The sequence below is a fragment of the Pelodiscus sinensis genome, chromosome 29 (assembly GCF_052426305.1).
Source record: "Pelodiscus sinensis isolate ZL-2025 chromosome 29, ASM5242630v1, whole genome shotgun sequence".
NCBI lineage: Eukaryota > Metazoa > Chordata > Testudines > Trionychidae > Pelodiscus > Pelodiscus sinensis.
Genome location: NC_143080.1, coordinates 17,116,832 through 17,138,001, shown reverse-complemented (window position 1 = coordinate 17,138,001; position 21,170 = coordinate 17,116,832).

The following is a 21,170-nucleotide window of genomic DNA, read 5'->3' as shown; positions in this document are numbered from 1 at the left end:
TGGGTGGGCGGGGCCGAGCTCGGGAGGGGAAGCAGGACGGGCGGGGCCGGGCTCGGGAGGAGAAACTGGGCGGGCGCGGCCAGGCTGGGAGGGGAAGCTGGGCGGGAGGGGCCTGGCTCAGGAGGAGAAGCTGGGCGGGCGGCGCCAGGCTGGGAGGGGAACCTGGGCGGGCGGGGCCGGATTCGGGAGGGGAAGCTGGGCGGGCGGGGCCGGGCTCGAGAAGGGAAGCTGGGAAGGCGGGGCCAGGCTGGGAGGGGAAGCTGGGCCTGCGGGGCCTGCCTCGGGAGGGAAAGCTGGGCGGGCGGGGCCTGGCTCGGGAGGGGAAGCGGGGCGTGCGAGGCCTGGCTTGGGTGGAGAAGCGGGGCGGGCGGGGTCGTGAACGGGAGGAGAAACTGGGCGGTCGGGGCCTGGCTGGGAGGGGATGCAGGGCGGGCGGGGCCGGGCTCTGCAGGAGAAACTGGTCCGGCGGGGCCAGGCTGGGAGGGGAAGCTGGGCGGGCGGGGCCTGGCTCAGGAGGAGAAACTGGGCGGGCGGGGCCGGACTCGGGAGGGGAAGCTGGGCGGGCGGGGCCAGGCTGGGAGGAGAAGCTGGGTGGGGGGGGCCGGGCTCGAGAGGGGAAGCTGGGAAGGCGGGGCCGGGCTCGGGAAGAGAAAGTGGGCGGGCGGGGCCGGACTCGGGAGGGGAAGCTGGGCGGGCGGGGCCTGGTTCAGGAGGAGAAGCTGGGCAGGCGGGGCCAGGCTGAGAGGGGAAGCTGGGCGGGCGGGGCCTGCCTCGGGAGGGGAAGCTGGGCGGGCGGGGCCTGGCTTGGGAGGAGAAGCTGGGCGGGTGGAGACAGGCTGGGAGGGGAAGCTGGGCGGGCGGGGCCTGGCTCAGGAGGAGAAGCTGGGCGTGCGGGGCCTGGCTGGGAGGGGAAGCAGGGCGTGCGGGGCCAGGCAGGGAGGGGAAGGTGGGCGGGCGGGGCCAGGCTGGGAGGAGAAACTTGGCGTGCGGGGCCTGGCTGGGAAGGGAAGCAGGGCGTGCGGGGCCAGGCAGGGAGGGGAAGGTGGACGGGCGGGGCCAGTCTGGGAGGAGAAACTGGGCGTGCGGGGCCGGGCTGGGAGGGGAAGCAGGGCGGGCAGGGCCGGGCTCGGGAGGAGAAACTGGGCGGGAGGGGCCTGGCTCAGGAGGGGAAGCTGGGCGTGCGAGGCCTGGCTTGGGAGGAGAAGCGGGGCGGGCGGGGTCGGGAACGGGCGGAGAAACTGGGCGATCGGGGCCTGGCTCAGAGGGGAAGCTGGGCGGGCGGGGTCTGGCTCAGGAGGAGAAGCTGGGCGGGCGGGGCCGGGCTGGGAGTGGAAGCTGGGAGGGCGGGCCGGGAACGGGAGGAGAAACTGGGCGGGCGGGGCGTGGCTGGGAGGGGAAGCTGGGCGGGCAGGGACGGACTCGGGAGGGGAAGCTGGGCGGGCGGGGCCAAGCTAGGAGCGGAAGCTGGGCAGGCGGGGCCTGGCTTGGCAGGGGAAGGTGGGCGGGCGGGGCTGGCTTGGGGGAAAAAGCTGGGCGGGCGGGGCCTGGCTCGGAAGGGGAAGCTGGGTGGGCGGGGCCGAGCTCGGGAGGGGAAGCAGGACGGGCGGGGCCGGGCGCGGGAGGAGAAACTGGGCGGGCGCGGCCAGGCTGGGAGGGGAAGCTGGGCGGGAGGGGCCTGGCTCAGGAGGAGAAGCTGGGCGGGCGGCGCCAGGCTGGGAGGGGAACCTGGGCGGGCGGGGCCGGATTCGGGAGGGGAAGCTGGGCGGGCGGGGCCGGGCTCGAGAAGGGAAGCTGGGAAGGCGGGGCCAGGCTGGGAGGGGAAGCTGGGCCTGCGGGGCCTGCCTCGGGAGGGAAAGCTGGGCGGGCGGGGCCTGGCTCGGGAGGGGAAGCGGGGCGTGCGAGGCCTGGCTTGGGTGGAGAAGCGGGGCGGGCGAGGTCGTGAACGGGAGGAGAAACTGGGCGGTCGGGGCCTGGCTGGGAGGGGATGCAGGGCGGGCGGGGCCGGGCTCTGCAGGAGAAACTGGGCCGGCGGGGCCAGGCTGGGAGGGGAAGCTGGGCGGGCGGGGCCTGGCTCAGGAGGAGAAACTGGGCGGGCGGGGCCGGACTCGGGAGGGGAAGCTGGGCGGGCGGGGCCAGGCTGGGAGGAGAAGCTGGGTGGGCGGGGCCGGGCTCGAGAGGGGAAGCTGGGAAGGCGGGGCCGGGCTCGGGAAGAGAAAGTGGGCGGGCGGGGCCGGACTCGGGAGGGGAAGCTGGGCGGGCGGGGCCTGGTTCAGGAGGAGAAGCTGGGCAGGCGGGGCCAGGCTGAGAGGGGAAGCTGGGCGGGCGGGGCCTGCCTCGGGAGGGGAAGCTGGGCGGGCGGGGCCTGGCTTGGGAGGAGAAGCTGGGCGGGTGGAGCCAGGCTGGGAGGGGAAGCTGGGCGGGCGGGGCCTGGCTCAGGAGGAGAAGCTGGGCGGGCGGAGCCAGGCTGGGAGGGGAAGCTGGGCGGGCAGGGACGGACTCGGGAGGGGAAGCTGGGCGGGCGGGGCCAAGCTGGGAGGGGAAGCTGGGCAAACGGGGCCTGGCTTGGGAGAAAAATCAGGGCGGGCGGGGCCTGGCTTAGGAGGAGAAGCTGGGCAGGCGGGGCCAGGCTGGGAGGGGAAACTGGGCCTTCGGGGCCTTCCTCGGGAGGGAAAGCTGGGCGGGCGGGGCCTGCCTCGGGAGGGGAAGCTGGGCGGGCGGGGCCTGGCTCAGCAGGAGAAGCTGGGTGGGCGGGGCCTGGCTCAGGAGGAGAAGCTGGGCTGGCGGGGTCAGGCTTGGAGGGGAAGCTGGGCGGGCGGAGCCAGGCTGGGAGGGGAAGCTGGGGGGGGCGGGGCCTGGCTTGGGAGGAGAAGCGGGGCGGGCGGGGCCGGGAAAGGGAGGAGAAACTGGGCGGGCAGGGCCAGGCTGGGAGGGGAAGCTGGGCGGGCAGGGACGGACTCGGGAGGGGAAGCTGGCCGGGCGGGGCCAGGCTCGGGAGGGGAAGCTGGGCGGGCGGGGACCGACTCGGGAGGGGAAGCGGGGCGGGCGGGGCCGGGAACGGGAGGAGAAACTGGGCGGGCGGGGCCTGGCTTGGGAGGAGAAGCTGGGCGGGCGGGGCCTGGCTCAGGAGGAGAAATTGGGCGGGCGGGGCCAGGCTGGGAGGGGAATCTGGGCGGGCGGGGGCTGGCTGGGAGGGGAAGCTGGGTGGGCGGGGCCAGGCTGGGAGGGGAAGCTGGGGGGGGGCCAAGATGGGAGGGGAAGGTGGGCGGGCGGGGCCAGGCTGGGAGGAGAAGCTGAGCGGGCGGGGCCGGACGCGGGAGGGGAAGCTGGGCGGGCGGGGCCTGGCTGGGGAGAAAAATCAGAGCGGGCGGGGCCTGGCTTAGGAGGAGAAGCTGCGCAGGCGGGGCCAGGCTGGGAGGGGAACCTGGGCCTTCGGGGCCTTCCTCGGGAGGGAAAGCTGGGCGGGCGGGGCCTGGCTTGGGAGGAGAAGCTGGGCGGGCGGGGCCTGGCTCAGGAGGAGAAATTGGGCGGGCGGGGCCAGGCTGGGAGGGGAATCTGGGCGGGCGGGGGCTGGCTGGGAGGGGAAGCTGGGTGGGCGGGGCCAGGCTGGGTGGGAAAGCTGGGGGGGGGGGGCCAGGCTGGGAGGAGAAGCTGAGCGGGCGGGGCCGGACTCGGGAGGGGAAGCTGGGCGGGCGGGGCCTGGCTGGGGAGGAAAAGCTGGGTGGGCGGGGCCGGGAACGGGAGGAGAAACTGGGCGGGCGGGGCCTGGCTGGGAGGGGAAGCTGGGCAAGCGGGGCCAGGAAAAGAGGGGAAGCTGGGCGGGCAGGGCCAGGCTGGGAGGGGAAGCTGGGCAAGCGGGGCCAGGAAAAGAGGGGAAGCTGGGCGGGCAGGGCCAGGCTGGGAGGGGAAGCTGGGCGGGCGGGGCCAAGCTAGGAGGGGAATCTGGGCAGGCGGGGCCTGGCTTGGCAGGGGAAGGTGGGCGGGCGGGGACTGGCTTGGGGGAAAAATCTGGGCGGGCGGGGCCTGGCACAGGAGGAGAAGCTGGGCAGGCGGGGCCAGGCTGGGAGGGGAAGCTGGGCGGGTGGGGCCTGGCTTGGGAGGAGAAGCTGGGCGGGTGGGGCCAGGCTGGGAGGAGAAGCTGAGCGGGCGGGGCCGGACGCGGGAGGGGAAGCTGGGCGGGCGGGGCCTGGCTGGGGAGGAGAAGCTGGGCGGGCGGGGCCTGGCTTGGGAGGAGAAACTGGGCGGGCGGGGCCGGGAACGGGAGGAGAAACTGGGCGGGCGGGGCCTGGCTGGGAGGGGAAGCTGGGCGGGCAGGGACGGACTCGGGAGGGGAAGCTGGGCGGGCAGGGACGGACTCGGGAGGGGAAGCTGGGCGTGCGGGGCCAAGCTAGGAGGGGAATCTGGGCAGGCGGGGCCTGGCTTGGCAGGGGAAGGTGGGCGGGCGGGGACTGGCTTGGGGGAAAAAGCTGGGCGGGCGGGGCCTGGCACAGGAGGAGAAGCTGGGCCGGCGGGGCCAGGCTGGGAGGGGAAGCTGGGCGGGCGGGGCCTGGCTTGGGAGGAGAAGCTGGGCGGGTGGGGCCAGGCTGGGAGGAGAAGCTGAGCGGGCGTGGCCGGACGCGGGAGGGGAAGCTGGGCGGGCGGGGCCTGGCTGGGGAGGAGAAGCTGGGCGGGCGGGGCCGGGAACGGGAGGAGAAACTGGGCGGGCGGAGTCTGGCTGGGAGGGGAAGCTGGGCAAGCGGGGCCAGGAAAAGAGGGGAAGCTGGGCGGGCAGGGCCAGGCTGGGAGGGGAAGCTGGGCGGGCGGGCGGGGCCAAGCTGGGAGGGGAAGCTGGGCAAACGGGGCCAAGCTAGGAGGGGAATCTGGGCAGGCGGGGCCTGGCTTGGCAGGGGAAGGTGGGCGGGCGGGGACTGGCTTGGGGGAAAAAGCTGGGCGGGCGGGGCCTGGCTCAGGAGGAGAAGCTGGGCAGGCGGGGCCAGGCTGGGAGGGGAAGCTGGGCGGGCGGGCCTGGCTTGGGAGGAGAAGCTGGGCGGGTGACGTCTGGCTCAGGAGGAGAAGCTGGGCAGGCGGGGCCAGGCTGGGAGGGGAAGCTGGGCGGACGGGTCCAGGCTGGGAGGGGAATTTGGGCGGCGGGGGCTGGCTGGGAGGGGAAGCTGGGTGGGCGGGGCCAGGCTGGGAGGGGAAGCTGGGCGGGCGGGGCCAAGATGGGAGGGGAAGGTGGGCGGGCGGGGCCAGACTGGGAGGAGAAGCTGAGCGGGCGGGGCCGGACTCGGGAGGGGAAGCTGGGCGGGCGGGGCCTGGCTGCAGAGGGGAAGCTGGGCGGTCGGGGCCAAGCTGGGAGGGGAAGATGGGCGGGCGGGGCCTGGCTTGGGAGGAGAAGCTCGGCGGGCGGGGCGTGGCTCAGGAGGAGAAGCTGGGATGGCGGGGTCAGGCTTGGAGGGGAAGCTGGGCGGGCGGGGCCAAGCTGGGAGGGGAAGCTGGGAGGGCGGGGCCTGGCTTGGGAGGAGAAGCGGGGCGGGCGGGGTGGGGAACGGGAGGAGAAACTGGGCGGGCGGGGCCTGGCTGGGAGGGGAAGCTGGGCGGGCAGGGAAGGACTCGGGAGGGGAAGCTGGCCGGGCGGGGCCAAGATGGGAGGGGAAGGTGGGCGGGCGGGGCCAACTTGGGGGGAGAAGCTGGGTGGGCGGGGCCGGGCTCGGGAGCGGAAGCTGGGCCGGCGGGGCCTGGCTTGGGAGAAAAAGCTGGGCGGGCGGGGCCTGGCTCGGAGGGAAAGCTGGGCGGGCGGGGCCAGGCTGGGAGGAGAAGCTGGGTGGGCGGGGCCGAGCTCGGGAGGGGAAGCAGGACGGTCGGGGCCGGGCTCGGGAGGAGAAACTGGGCGGGCGCGGCCAGGCTGGGAGAGGAAGCTGGGCGAGAGGGGCCTGGCTCAAGAGGAGAAGCTGGGCGGGCGGCGCCAGGCTGGGAGGGGAACCTGGGCGGGCGGGCCGGGAAAGGGAGGAGAAACTCGGCGTGCGGGGCCTGGCTGGGAGGGGAAGCAGGGCGGGCGGGGCCGGGCTCGGGAGGAGAGACTGGGCGGGCGGGGCCTGGCTGGGAGGGGAAGCTGGGCGGGCGGGGCCGGGCTCGGGAAGAGAAAGTGGGCGGGCGGGGCCGGACTCGGGAGGGGAAGCTGGGCGGGCGGGGCCTGGCTCAGGAGGAGAAGCTGGGCAGGCGGGGCCAGGCTGAGAGGGGAAGCTGGGTGGGCGGGGCCTGCCTCGGGAGGGGAAGCTGGGCGGGCGGGGCCTGGCTCAGGAGGAGAAGCTGGGCGGGCGGGGCCTGGCTCAGGAGGAGAATCTGGGCTGGCGGGGTCAGGCTTGGAGGGGAAGCTGGGCGGGCGGAGCCAGGCTGGGGAGGAGAAGCTGGGCGGGCGGGGCCGGGAACGGGAGGAGAAACTGGGCGGGCGGGGCCTGGCTGGGAGGGGAAGCTGGGCAAGCGGGGCCAGGAAAAGAGGGGAAGCTGGGCAAACGGGGCCTGGCTTGGGAGAAAAATCAGAGCGGGCGGGGCCTGGCTTAGGAGGAGAAGCTGCGCAGGCGGGGCCAGGCTGGGAGGGGAAACTGGGCCTTCGGGGCCTTCCTCGGGAGGGAAAGCTGGGCGGGCGGGGCCCGGCTCAGGAGGAGAAATTGGGCGGGCGGGGCCTGGCTGGGAGGGGAATCTGGGCGGGCGGGGGCTGGCTGGGAGGGGAAGCTGGGTGGGCGGGGCCAGGCTGGGTGGGAAAGCTGGGGGGGGGCCAGGCTGGGAGGAGAAGATGAGCGGGCGGGGCCGGACTCGGGAGGGGAAGCTGGGCGGGCGGGGCCTGGCTGGGGAGGAGAAACTGGGCGGGCGGGGCCGGGAACGGGAGGAGAAACTGGGCGGGCGGGGCCTGGCTGGGAGGGGAAGCTGGGCGGGCAGGGACGGACTCGGGAGGGGAAGCTGGGCGTGCGGGGCCAAGCTAGGAGGGGAATCTGGGCAGGCGGGGCCTGGCTTGGCAGGGGAAGGTGGGCGGGCGGGGACTGGCTTGGGGGAAAAAGCTGGGCGGGCGGGGCCTGGCACAGGAGGAGAAGCTGGGCAGGCGGGGCCAGGCTGGGAGGGGAAGCTGGGCGGGCGGGCGGGGCCTGGCTTGGGAGGAGAAGCTGGGCGGGTGGGGCCAGGCTGGGAGGGGAAGGTGGGCGGGCGGGGCCAGGCTGGGAGGAGAAACTGGGCGTGCGGGGCCGGGCTGGGAGGGGAAGCAGGGCGGGCAGGGCCGGGCTCGGGAGGAGAAACTGGGCGGGAGGGGCCTGGCTCAGGAGGGGAAGCTGGGCGTGCGAGGCCTGGCTTGGGAGGAGAAGCGGGGCGGGCGGGGTCGGGAACGGGAGGAGAAACTGGGCGATCGGGGCCTGGCTCGGAGGGGAAGCTGGGCGGGCGGGGTCTGGCTCAGGAGGAGAAGCTGGGCGGGCGACGCCGGGCTGGGAGTGGATGCTGGGAGGGCGGGCCGGGAACGGGAGGAGAAACTGGGCGGGCGGGGCGTGGCTGGGAGGGGAAGCTGGGCGGGCAGGGACGGACTCGGGAGGGGAAGCTGGGCGGGCGGGGCCAAGCTAGGAGCGGAAGCTGGGCAGGCGGGGCCTGGCTTGGCAGGGGAAGGTGGGCGGGCGGGGACTGGCTTGGGGGAAAAAGCTGGGCGGGCGGGGCCTGGCTCGGAAGGGGAAGCTGGGTGGGCGGGGCCGAGCTCGGGAGGGGAAGCAGGACGGGCGGGGCCGGGCTCGGGAGGAGAAACTGGGCGGGCGCGGCCAGGCTGGGAGGGGAAGCTGGGCGGGAGGGGAAGCTGGGCGGGAGGAGAAGCTGGGCGGGCGGCGCCAGGCTGGGAGGGGAACCTGGGCGGGCGGGGCCCGATTCGGGAGGGGAAGCTGGGCGGGCGGGGCCGGGCTCGAGAAGGGAAGCTGGGAAGGCGGGGCCAGGCTGGGAGGGGAAGCTGGGCCTGCGGGGCCTGCCTCGGGAGGGAAAGCTGGGCGGGCGGGGCCTGGCTTGGGTGGAGAAGCGGGGCGGGCGGGGTCGTGAACGGGAGGAGAAACTGGGCGGTCGGGGCCTGGCTGGGAGGGGATGCAGGGCGGGCGGGGCCGGGCTCTGCAGGAGAAACTGGTCCGGCGGGGCCAGGCTGGGAGGGAAAGCTGGGCGGGCGGGGCCTGGCTCAGGAGGAGAAACTGGGCGGGCGGGGCCGGACTCGGGAGGGGAAGCTGGGCGGGCGGGGCCAGGCTGGGAGGAGAAGCTGGGTGGGCGGGGCCGGGCTCGAGAGGGGAAGCTGGGAAGGCGGGGCCGGGCTCGGGAAGAGAAAGTGGGCGGGCGGGCCGGACTCGGGAGGGGAAGCTGGGCGGGCGGGGCCTGGCTTGGGAGGAGAAGCTGGGCGGGCGGGGCCTGGCTCAGGAGGAGAAATTGGGCGGGCGGGGCCAGGCTGGGAGGGGAATCTGGGCGGGCGGGGGCTGGCTGGGAGGGGAAGCTGGGCGGGCGGGGCCTGCCTCGGGAGGGGAAGCTGGGCGGGCGGGGCCTGGCTTGGGAGGAGAAGCTGGGCGGGTGGGCCAGGCTGGGAGGGGAAGCTGGGCGGGCGGGGCCTGGCTCAGGAGGAGAAGCTGGGCGGGCGGAGCCAGGCTGGGAGGGGAAGCTGGGCGGGCAGGGACGGACTCGGGAGGGGAAGCTGGGCGGGCGGGGCCAAGCTGGGAGGGGAAGCTGGGCAAACGGGGCCTGGCTTGGGAGAAAAATCAGGGCGGGCGGGGCCTGGCTTAGGAGGAGAAGCTGGGCAGGCGGGGCCAGGCTGGGAGGGGAAACTGGGCCTTCGGGGCCTTCCTCGGGAGGGAAAGCTGGGCGGGCGGGGCCTGCCTCGGGAGGGGAAGCTGGGCGGGCGGGGCCTGGCTCAGCAGGAGAAGCTGGGTGGGCGGGGCCTGGCTCAGGAGGAGAAGCTGGGCTGGCGGGGTCAGGCTTGGAGGGGAAGCTGGGCGGGCGGAGCCAGGCTGGGAGGGGAAGCTGGGGGGGGCGGGGCCTGGCTTGGGAGGAGAAGCGGGGCGGGCGGGGCCGGGAAAGGGAGGAGAAACTGGGCGGGCAGGGCCAGGCTGGGAGGGGAAGCTGGGCGGGCAGGGACGGACTCGGGAGGGGAAGCTGGCCGGGCGGGGCCAGGCTCGGGAGGGGAAGCTGGGCGGGCAGGGACCGACTCGGGAGGGGAAGCGGGGCGGGCGGGGCCCGGAACGGGAGGAGAAACTGGGCGGGCGGGGCCTGGCTTGGGAGGAGAAGCTGGGCGGGCGGGGCCTGGCTCAGGAGGAGAAATTGGGCGGGCGGGGCCAGGCTGGGAGGGGAATCTGGGCGGGCGGGGGCTGGCTGGGAGGGGAAGCTGGGTGGGCGGGGCCAGGCTGGGAGGGGAAGCTGGGGGGGGGGCCAAGATGGGAGGGGAAGCTGGGCGGGCGGGGCCAGGCTGGGAGGAGAAGCTGAGCGGGCGGGGCCGGACGCGGGAGGGGAAGCTGGGCGGGCGGGGCCTGGCTGGGGAGAAAAATCAGAGCGGGCGGGGCCTGGCTTAGGAGGAGAAGCTGCGCAGGCGGGGCCAGGCTGGGAGGGGAACCTGGGCCTTCGGGGCCTTCCTCGGGAGGGAAAGCTGGGCGGGCGGGGCCTGGCTTGGGAGGAGAAGCTGGGCGGGCGGGGCCTGGCTCAGGAGGAGAAATTGGGCGGGCGGGGTGTGACGTAGTGGGGGTACCTGGCTGGTTTCTATGCTGCTGGCTCTGGGGGAACCCCCACTGGCTGCCGTGGGTACCACGACCCAGCAAAACAGGATGAGTCACTATGCAAACCAGTGGCCAGACACCCCCCATGGAGAGGAACAAAGGAAGGTGGAATGCTGCCTTGGCTGGGGGGCAGGGCTGGAAGTGAGGGAGTTGGTTGCTGGCTGTCGGAGGGCATGGAGGAGAGCCTAGGAGAAGGGGCTGGAGTTTAGGGGCCCAGTCTCCCCCATCTCAAGGGGGCCTGAGGCATCCTAGCCCAGTTCCTGTAACCAGATTACATCTGTGCTGCGCTGTGCTGGAGGAGCAATAAACCACCCTCAATTCCACTGGCTGGTGCAGTCTGTTTGTGCCATTTCGGGGTGCAGGAGACGGGGAACCCCCAACGCGCCGTCACACTGGTGTCAGAAGTGGGATGCACTGCACCCCGTGGATGGAGCTTCCAGCGGCAAGCGACAAGGCGCAGTAGAAGCAAGAGCCCTGGAGCCAGGCGTGCTGGAGACAGAGCGAAGCGGTTCCTGGGAATCGTGGGGCGCTGCAGCACTAGACTGGTGAGTCTGCACCGAGGGGCCCAGCGGGCAGATGGCCTACGCCCGACTCTTGAAGGCAGAGCTGGTGGGGCTGTGCAGAGAGAGGGGCTTGCCTGTGCAGAAAGCAACCAAGGCCCAGCTGATTGCCCAGCTGGAAGATAATGACCAGCCACAGGGCCAGGATCTTGTCCCCAGGGGAAGCAGCCAGACCCCCCCTGAGAGTGTGTCAGGCTCAGAGAGGGGGAGGAGCGCTGGAACCCAACGGAGAGATGAGACAGCGTCTCCCGGGAGGCCTGCAAGCCGTAGCCTATCTAGGGCAGGGGCCAGCCCAGCGGAGCTGCGGCGGCTGGAGATCCAGCTGCGGATCAGGGAATTGGAAGTAGAGGACCGAGAGAAGGAGCGCCAAGACCGAGAGAGGCAGCGACAGCATGAGCTGGCCATGGCAGAGCGGAGAACCGGCGGGGCACCGGCTGCGCCAAGTGCGGATGGGCCCCAAGGTCCCAGGACTGCCAGACGCTTGGAGAGGCTCGTGGTGGCCCAATTGAAGGACATGGGTGACATAGACGGGTTCCTCAGTGCCTTTGAGAGGGCCTGTGGACTGCAACGGGTCCCCCCAGCTGACTGGCTGCAGGAGCTCATCCCCGCACTGAACCAGGAGGCGGCCGGAGTGCTCAGTCAGCTGGAGGACCTACAGCCAGGGGATTACAACCGAGTCAAGGAGGCCCTGCTGCACAAGTTCGGGCTGACCCCCGAGATGTACAGGAAGAAGTTCCGGGGGGTACAGAAAGGGCCACGGGAGACCTATGTGGACCTGGCCTCCCGCCTGGCGCAATACTGCCGCAAGTGGGTGTCTGGAGTCGGAGCCCAGACCGCAGAGGAGCTGCTCAAGCTGGTCATGATGGAGCAGTTCTATGAAGCGTGCCCACCCAAACTGAGGCTGTGGCTCAAGGACCGGAGACCAGAGAACCCCCAGGAGGCCGGGAGACTGGCGGATGAGTTCACGGAGAGCCGGTCCGGGTGTGAACGGGAGTCCCGGAGAGAAAGGGAACCGCGCAGAGACCGGATCTCGGCTGAGCGACGGAGGGAGTCAACTACGGGGCGAGACCAAGGAACAGGTCGTCTGCGCCCCAGAGAACCAGCCAGGGCCTGGACAGAGACAGCCCAAAGCCTAACTTGCCATCGCTGTGGGCAAAAAGGCCACAAGAGGGCTCAGTGCACCAGGTCCCAGGACCGGGGACTTTCCAGGGTTAACTGGCTGGGGCGGGAGGAAGGGCAGGCTGCCCCAGAGGCAGGGGCTGGCAGGCAAACCTCAGCTCAGAGAGAGGGGAAGGATGCTCAGTGCACCTCCCCTGGGAGGTCTGACCCTCGGGAGGCAGATTTATCCGTGCACCGGGTGGGGGCGGGGCGGCCCCTGCGGAGCGAGTGCCTCATACCCCTGGAGGTGGATGGTAGGAAGGTGACGGGCTTCTGGGACACGGGGGCGGAGGTGACTCTGGCCCGATCCGACATAGTGGCCCCGGAGCGGATACTACCCCACGCGCAGCTGACCCTGAAGGGCATAGACGGGTCCCCGTTTAAGGTGCCTGTAGCCAGGGTGCATCTGAAATGGGGGGCCAAGGAGGGCCTCAAGGAAGTGGGGGTGCACCCGCACTTGCCCACCGAGGTGCTGATGGGGAACGACCTAGAGGAGTGGCCCCATGAATCCCAGCGGGCTCTAGTCACTACCCGGAGCCAGAGCCAGCGGGGGGCTGACAACGTGGGTCCAGGGAAGGACTCCTGGCAGCGTCCTCAGGGTCCCATCCCAGTGGACACGGGGTCCAGCCAGGCTGGGACTCCGGACCTAGGCAGAGGTGGGGGACAGGTCCCGATCCCTGCCTCAGCAGCTGAATTCCAGGCTGAGGTGCAGGCAGACCCCTCCTTGCAGAGGCTGAGGGACCAGGCTGGCCTCCGTGCAGCTCAGCCCCGGGGGAGAGGTGGCCAGGAGAGATTCCTGCGGGAGCGTGGGCTCCTGTTCCGTGAGTGGCTCCCCCCCAGGAAGGCGAGGGCATGGAGGGTAGAGCGGCAGCTGGTCGTCCCCCGAAAGTATCGCCTCAAGCTGCTGTATTTGGCCCACGACGTCCCCGTTGGGGGCCACCGGGGGATCCGGAGCACCCGGCTGAAGCTGCTCCAGCACTTCTATTGGCCGGGAATCTTTACAGCCGTGCAGCGGTACTGCCGGTCCTGTGACTCCTGCCAGAGGGGCGGGAAGGCCCAAGACAGGAGGAAAGCGGCTTGGGGGTCTCTACCCCAGATAGACCCTCTGGGCTTGCTGAGAGAGTTATGGGAGGGGAAGTCCTCCCTGGATGGAGCATCGGGGGTGGAAGCCGCCCTGGCTGTCCAGAGAAGGCTCGCTGGGCTCATGGCCCCGGCCCGAGAGACCCTGGCCAGAGATCAAGGCCAGCGGAAGGGTGGGTGTGACCCCCGAGGACAGGCCTGGGCCAGTCACCCTGGAGCGGGGCGGCGAGTGGACAGAGGGAAGCCAATTCATGTGGGGCCTCGCCACGGCCGGCCCGAGTCAAGGGGAGCACCCATGTCCCCAGGGCGGGTTCCCACGCAGAGGACCCGAACTTCCCTAGGTCACGAGCAGAGTGACCCTGCTCAGTTCGCTCTCGGAGGGGGGAGAACTGTGACGTAGTGGGGGTACCTGGCTGGTTTCTATGCTGCTGGCTCTGGGGGAACCCCCACTGGCTGCCGTGGGTACCACGACCCAGCAAAACAGGATGAGTCACTATGCAAACCAGTGGCCAGACACCCCCCATGGAGAGGAACAAAGGAAGGTGGAATGCTGCCTTGGCTGGGGGGCAGGGCTGGAAGTGAGGGAGTTGGTTGCTGGCTGTCGGAGGGCATGGAGGAGAGCCTAGGAGAAGGGGCTGGAGTTTAGGGGCCCAGTCTCCCCCATCTCAAGGGGGCCTGAGGCATCCTAGCCCAGTTCCTGTAACCAGATTACATCTGTGCTGCGCTGTGCTGGAGGAGCAATAAACCACCCTCAATTCCACTGGCTGGTGCAGTCTGTTTGTGCCATTTCGGGGTGCAGGAGACGGGGAACCCCCAACGCGCCGTCACACGGGGCCAGGCTGGGAGGGGAATCTGGGCGGGCGGGGGCTGGCTGGGAGGGGAAGCTGGGTGGGCGGGGCCAGGCTGGGTGGGAAAGCTGGGGGGGGGGCCAGGCTGGGAGGAGAAGATGAGCGGGCGGGGCCGGACTCGGGAGGGGAAGCTGGGCGGGCGGGGCCTGGCTGGGGAGGAAAAGCTGGGTGGGCGGGGCCGGGAACGGGAGGAGAAACTGGGCGGGCGGGGCCTGGCTGGGAGGGGAAGCTGGGCAAGCGGGGCCAGGAAAAGAGGGGAAGCTGGGCGGGCAGGGCCAGGCTGGGAGGGGAAGCTGGGCAAGCGGGGCCAGGAAAAGAGGGGAAGCTGGGCGGGCAGGGCCAGGCTGGGAGGGGAAGCTGAGCGGGCGGGGCCAAGCTAGGAGGGGAATCTGGGCAGGCGGGGCCTGGCTTGGCAGGGGAAGGTGGGCGGGCGGGGACTGGCTTGGGGGAAAAAGCTGGGCGGGCGGGGCCTGGCACAGGAGGAGAAGCTGGGCAGGCGGGGCCTGGCTTGGGAGGAGAAGCTGGGCGGGTGGGGCCAGGCTGGGAGGAGAAGCTGAGCGGGCGGGGCCGGACGCGGGAGGGGAAGCTGGGCGGGCGGGGCCTGGCTGGGGAGGAGAAGCTGGGCGGGCGGGGCCTGGCTGGGGAGGGGAAGCTGGGCGGGTGGGGCCTGGCTTGGGAGGAGAAGCTGGGCGGGTGGGGCCAGGCTGGGAGGAGAAGCTGAGCGGGCGGGGCCGGACGCGGGAGGGGAAGCTGGGCGGGCGGGGCCTGGCTGGGGAGGAGAAGCTGGGCGGGCGGGGCCGGACTCGGGAGGGGAAGCTGGGCGGGCGGGGCCTGGCTTGGGAGGAGAAACTGGGCGGGCGGGGCCGGGAACGGGAGGAGAAACTGGGCGGGCGGGGCCAGGCTGGGAGGGGAAGCTGGGCGGGCAGGGACGGACTCGGGAGGGGAAGCTGGGCGGGCAGGGACGGACTCGCGAGGGGAAGCTGGGCGTGCGGGGCCAAGCTAGGAGGGGAATCTGGGCAGGCGGGGCCTGGCTTGGCAGGGGAAGGTGGGCGGGTGGGGACTGGCTTGGGGGAAAAAGCTGGGCGGGCGGGGCCTGGCACAGGAGGAGAAGCTGGGCGGGTGGGGCCAGGCTGGGAGGAGAAGCTGAGCGGGCGGGGCCGGACGCGGGAGGGGAAGCTGGGCGGGCGGGGCCTGGCTGGGGAGGAGAAGCTGGGCGGGCGGGGCCGGGAACGGGAGGAGAAACTGGGCGGGCGGAGCCTGGCTGGGAGGGGAAGCTGGGCAAGCGGGGCCAGGAAAAGAGGGGAAGCTGGGCGGGCAGGGCCAGGCTGGGAGGGGAAGCTGGGCAAACGGGGCCAAGCTAGGAGGGGAATCTGGGCAGGCGGGGCCTGGCTTGGCAGGGGAAGGTGGGCGGGCGGGGACTGGCTTGGGGGAAAAAGCTGGGCGGGCGGGGCCTGGCTCAGGAGGAGAAGCTGGGCAGGCGGGGCCAGGCTGGGAGGGGAAGCTGGGCGGGCGGGCCTGGCTTGGGAGGAGAAGCTGGGCGGGTGACGTCTGGCTCAGGAGGAGAAGCTGGGCAGGCGGGGCCAGGCTGGGAGGGGAAGCTGGGCGGACGGTCCAGGCTGGGAGGGGAATTTGGGCGGCGGGGGCTGGCTGGGAGGGGAAGCTGGGTGGGCGGGGCCAGGCTGGGAGGGGAAGCTGGGCGGGCGGGGCCAAGATGGGAGGGGAAGGTGGGCGGGCGGGGCCAGACTGGGAGGAGAAGCTGAGCGGGCGGGGCCGGACTCGGGAGGGGAAGCTGGGCGGGCGGGGCCTGGCTGGAGAGGGGAAGCTGGGCGGTCGGGGCCAAGCTGGGAGGGGAAGATGGGCGGGCGGGGCCTGGCTTGGGAGGAGAAGCTCGGCGGGCGGGGCGTGGCTCAGGAGGAGAAGCTGGGATGGCGGGGTCAGGCTTGGAGGGGAAGCTGGGCGGGCGGGGCCAAGCTGGGAGGGGAAGCTGGGAGGGCGGGGCCTGGCTTGGGAGGAGAAGCGGGGCGGGCGGGGTGGGGAACGGGAGGAGAAACTGGGCGGGCGGGGCCTGGCTGGGAGGGGAAGCTGGGCGGGCAGGGAAGGACTCGGGAGGGGAAGCTGGCCGGGCGGGGCCAAGATGGGAGGGGAAGGTGGGCGGGCGGGGCCAACTTGGGGGGAGAAGTTGGGTGGGCGGGGCCGGGCTCGGGAGCGGAAGCTGGGCAGGCGGGGCCTGGCTTGGGAGAAAAAGCTGGGCGGGCGGGGCCTGGCTCGGAAGGGGAAGCTGGGCGGGCGGGGCCAGGCTGGGAGGAGAAGCTGGGTGGGCGGGGCCGAGCTCGGGAGGGGAAGCAGGACGGTCGGGGCCGGGCTCGGGAGGAGAAACTGGGCGGGCGCGGCCAGGCTGGGAGAGGAAGCTGGGCGAGAGGGGCCTGGCTCAAGAGGAGAAGCTGGGCGGGCGGCGCCAGGCTGGGAGGGGAACCTGGGCGGGCGGGCCGGGAAAGGGAGGAGAAACTCGGCGTGCGGGGCCTGGCTGGGAGGGGAAGCAGGGCGGGCGGGGCCGGGCTCGGGAGGAGAGACTCGGCGGGCGGGGCCTGGCTGGGAGGGGAAGCTGGGCGGGCGGGGCCGGGCTCGGGAAGAGAAAGTGGGCGGGCGGGGCCGGACTCGGGAGGGGAAGCTGGGCGGGCGGGGCCTGGCTCAGGAGGAGAAGCTGGGCAGGCGGGGCCAGGCTGAGAGGGGAAGCTGGGTGGGCGGGGCCTGCCTCGGGAGGGGAAGCTGGGCGGGCGGGGCCTGGCTCAGGAGGAGAAGCTGGGCGGGCGGGGCCTGGCTCAGGAGGAGAATCTGGGCTGGCGGGGTCAGGCTTGGAGGGGAAGCTGGGCGGGCGGAGCCAGGCTGGGGAGGAGAAGCTGGGCGGGCGGGGCCGGGAACGGGAGGAGAAACTGGGCGGGCGGGGCCTGGCTGGGAGGGGAAGCTGGGCAAGCGGGGCCAAGCTAGGAGGGGAATCTGGGCAGGCGGGGCCTGGCTTGGCAGGGGAAGGTGGGCGGGCGGGGACTGGCTTGGGGGAAAAAGCTGGGCGGGCGGGGCCTGGCTCAGGAGGAGAAGCTGGGCAGGCGGGGCCAGGCTGGGAGGGGAAGCTGGGCGGGCGGGCCTGGCTTGGGAGGAGAAGCTGGGCGGGTGACGTCTGGCTCAGGAGGAGAAGCTGGGCAGGCGGGGCCAGGCTGGGAGGGGAAGCTGGGCGGACGGTCCAGGCTGGGAGGGGAATTTGGGCGGCGGGGGCTGGCTGGGAGGGGAAGCTGGGTGGGCGGGGCCAGGCTGGGAGGGGAAGCTGGGCGGGCGGGGCCAAGATGGGAGGGGAAGGTGGGCGGGCGGGGCCAGACTGGGAGGAGAAGCTGAGCGGGCGGGGCCGGACTCGGGAGGGGAAGCTGGGCGGGCGGGGCCTGGCTGGAGAGGGGAAGCTGGGCGGTCGGGGCCAAGCTGGGAGGGGAAGATGGGCGGGCGGGGCCTGGCTTGGGAGGAGAAGCTCGGCGGGCGGGGCGTGGCTCAGGAGGAGAAGCTGGGATGGCGGGGTCAGGCTTGGAGGGGAAGCTGGGCGGGCGGGGCCAAGCTGGGAGGGGAAGCTGGGAGGGCGGGGCCTGGCTTGGGAGGAGAAGCGGGGCGGGCGGGGTGGGGAACGGGAGGAGAAACTGGGCGGGCGGGGCCTGGCTGGGAGGGGAAGCTGGGCGGGCAGGGAAGGACTCGGGAGGGGAAGCTGGCCGGGCGGGGCCAAGATGGGAGGGGAAGGTGGGCGGGCGGGGCCAACTTGGGGGGAGAAGCTGGGTGGGCGGGGCCGGGCTCGGGAGCGGAAGCTGGGCAGGCGGGGCCTGGCTTGGGAGAAAAAGCTGGGCGGGCGGGGCCTGGCTCGGAAGGGGAAGCTGGGCGGGCGGGGCCAGGCTGGGAGGAGAAACTGGGCGGGCGCGGCCAGGCTGGGAGAGGAAGCTGGGCGAGAGGGGCCTGGCTCAGGAGGAGAAGCTGGGATGGCGGGGTCAGGCTTGGAGGGGAAGCTGGGCGGGCGGGGCCAAGCTGGGAGGGGAAGCTGGGAGGGCGGGGCCTGGCTTGGGAGGAGAAGCGGGGCGGGCGGGGTGGGGAACGGGAGGAGAAACTGGGCGGGCGGGGCCTGGCTGGGAGGGGAAGCTGGGCAAGCGGGGCCAGGAAAAGAGGGGAAGCTGGGCGGGCAGGGCCAGGCTGGGAGGGGAACCTGGGCGGGCGGGCCGGGAAAGGGAGGAGAAACTCGGCGTGCGGGGCCTGGCTGGGAGGGGAAGCAGGGCGGGCGGGGCCGGGCTCGGGAGGAGAGACTCGGCGGGCGGGGCCTGGCTGGGAGGGGAAGCTGGGCGGGCGGGGCCGGGCTCGGGAAGAGAAAGTGGGCGGGCGGGGCCGGACTCGGGAGGGGAAGCTGGGCGGGCGGGGCCTGGCTCAGGAGGAGAAGCTGGGCAGGCGGGGCCAGGCTGAGAGGGGAAGCTGGGTGGGCGGGGCCTTCCTCGGGAGGGGAAGCTGGGCGGGCGGGGCCTGGCTCAGGAGGAGAAGCTGGGCGGGCGGGGCCTGGCTCAGGAGGAGAATCTGGGCTGGCGGGGTCAGGCTTGGAGGGGAAGCTGGGCGGGCGGAGCCAGGCTGGGGAGGAGAAGCTGGGCGGGCGGGGCCGGGAACGGGAGGAGAAACTGGGCGGGCGGGGCCTGGCTTGGAGGGGAAGCTGGGCAAGCGGGGCCAGGAAAAGAGGGGAAGCTGGGCAAACGGGGCCTGGCTTGGGAGAAAAATCAGAGCGGGCGGGGCCTGGCTTAGGAGGAGAAGCTGCGCAGGCGGGGCCAGGCTGGGAGGGGAAACTGGGCCTTCGGGGCCTTCCTCGGGAGGGAAAGCTGGGCGGGCGGGGCCTGGCTTGGGAGGAGAAGCTGAGCGGGCGGGGCCCGGCTCAGGAGGAGAAATTGGGCGGGCGGGGCCTGGCTGGGAGGGGAATCTGGGCGGGCGGGGGCTGGCTGGGAGGGGAAGCTGGGTGGGCGGGGCCAGGCTGGGTGGGAAAGCTGGGAGGGGGCCAGGCTCGGAGGAGAAGATGAGCGGGCGGGGCCGGACTCGGGAGGGGAAGCTGGGCGGGCGGGGCCTGGCTGGGGAGGAAAAGCTGGGTGGGCGGGGCCGGGAACGGGAGGAGAAACTGGGCGGGCGGGGCCTGGCTGGGAGGGGAAGCTGGGCAAGCGGGGCCAGGAAAAGAGGGGAAGCTGGGCGGGCAGGGCCAGGCTGGGAGGGGAAGCTGGGCAAGCGCTGCCAGGAAAAGAGGGGAAGCTGGGCGGGCAGGGCCAGGCCGGGAGGGGAAGCTGGGCGGGCGGGGCCAAGCTAGGAGGGGAATCTGGGCAGGCGGGGCCTGGCTTGGCAGGGGAAGGTGGGCGGGCGGGGACTGGCTTGGGGGAAAAAGCTGGGCGGGCGGGGCCTGGCACAGGAGGAGAAGCTGGGCAGGCGGGGCCAGGCTGGGAGGGGAAGCTGGGCGGGTGGGGCCTGGCTTGGGAGGAGAAGCTGGGCGGGTGGGGCCAGGCTGGGAGGAGAAGCTGAGCGGGCGGGGCCGGACGCGGGAGGGGAAGCTGGGCGGGCGGGGCCTGGCTGGGGAGGAGAAGCTGGGCGGGCGGGGCCGGACTCGGGAGGGGAAGCTGGGCGGGCGGGGCCTGGCTGGGGAGGAGAAACTGGGCGGGCGGGGCCGGGAACGGGAGGAGAAACTGGGCGGGCGGGGCCTGGCTGGGAGGGGAAGCTGGGCGGGCAGGGACGGACTCGGGAGGGGAAGCTGGGCGTGCGGGGCCAAGCTAGGAGGGGAATCTGGGCAGGCGGGGCCTGGCTTGGCAGGGGAAGGTGGGCGGGCGGGGACTGGCTTGGGGGAAAAAGCTGGGCGGGCGGGGCCTGGCACAGGAGGAGAAGCTGGGCAGGCGGGGCCAGGCTGGGAGGGGAAGCTGGGCGGGCGGGGCCTGGCTTGGGAGGAGAAGCTGGGCGGGTGGGGCCAGGCTGGGAGGAGAAGCTGAGCGGGCGGGGCCGGACGCGGGAGGGGAAGCTGGGCGGGCGGGGCCTGGCTGGGGAGGAGAAGCTGGGCGGGCGGGGCCGGGAACGGGAGGAGAAACTGGGCGGGCGGAGCCTGGCTGGGAGCGGAAGCTGGGCAAGCGGGGCCAGGAAAAGAGGGGAAGCTGGGCGGGCAGGGCCAGGCTGGGAGGGGAAGCTGGGCGGGCGGGCGGGGCCAAGCTGGGAGGGGAAGCTGGGCAAACGGGGCCAAGCTAGGAGGGGAATCTGGGCAGGCGGGGCCTGGCTTGGCAGGGGAAGGTGGGCGGGCGGGGACTGGCTTGGGGGAAAAAGCTGGGCGGGCGGGGCCTGGCTCAGGAGGAGAAGCTGGGCAGGCGGGGCCAGGCTGGGGGGGAAGCTGGGCGGGCGGGCCTGGCTTGGGAGGAGAAGCTGGGCGGGTGAGGCCTGGCTCAGGAGGAGAAGCTGGGCAGGCGGGGCCAGGCTGGGAGGGGAAGCTGGGCGGACGGTCCAGGCTGGGAGGGGAATTTGGGCGGCGGGGGCTGGCTGGGAGGGGAAGCTGGGTGGGCGGGGCCAGGCTGGGAGGGGAAGCTGGGCGGGCGCGCCAAGATGGGAGGGGAAGGTGGGCGGGCGGGGCCAGACTGGGAGGAGAAGCTGAGCGGGCGGGGCCGGACTCGGGAGGGGAAGCTGGGCGGGCGGGGCCTGGCTGGAGAGGGGAAGCTGGGCGGTAGGGGCCAAGCTGGGAGGGAAAGATGGGAGGGCGGGGCCTGGCTTGGGAGGAGAAGCTCGGCGGGCGGGGCGTGGCTCAGGAGGAGAAGCTGGGATGGCGGGGTCAGGCTTGGAGGGGAAGCTGGGCGGGCGGGGCCAAGCTGGGAGGGGAAGCTGGGAGGGCGGGGCCTGGCTTGGGAGGAGAAGCGGGGCGGGCGGGGTGGGGAACGGGAGGAGAAACTGGGCGGGCGGGGCCTGGCTGGGAGGGGAAGCTGGGCAAGCGGGGCCAGGAAAAGAGGGGAAGCTGGGCGGGCAGGGCCAGGCTGGGAGGGGAACCTGGGCGGGCGGGGGCTGGCTGGGAGGGGAAGCTGGGTGGGCGGGGCCAGGCTGGGTGGGAAAGCTGGGGGGGGGCCAGGCTGGGAGGAGAAGATGAGCGGGCGGGGCCGGACTCGGGAGGGGAAGCTGGGCGGGCGGGGCCTGGCTGGGGAGGAAAAGCTGGGTGGGCGGGGCCGGGAACGGGAGGAGAAACTGGGCGGGCGGGGCCTGGCTGGGAGGGGAAGCTGGGCAAGCGGGGCCAGGAAAAGAGGGGAAGCTGGGCGGGCAGGGCCAGGCTCGGAGGGGAAGCTGGGCAAGCGGGGCCAGGAAAAGAGGGGAAGCTGGGCGGGCAGGGCCAGGCTGGGAGGGGAAGCTGGGCGGGCGGGGCCAAGCTAGGAGGGGAATCTGGGCAGGCGGGGCCTGGCTTGGCAGGGGAAGGTGGGCGGGCGGGGACTGGCTTGGGGGAAAAAGCTGGGCGGGCGGGGCCTGGCTCAGGAGGAGAAGCTGGGCAGGCGGGGCCAGGCTGGGAGGGGAAGCTGGGCGGGCGGGCCTGGCTTGGGAGGAGAAGCTGGGCGGGTGAGGCCTGGCTCAGGAGGAGAAGCTGGGCAGGCGGGGCCAGGCTGGGAGGGGAAGCTGGGCGGACGGTCCAGGCTGGGAGGGGAATCTGGGCGGGCGGGGGCTGGCTGGGAGGGGAAGCTGGGTGGGCGGGGCCAGGCTGGGAGGGGAAGCTGGGGGGGGCCAAGATGGGAGGGGAAGCT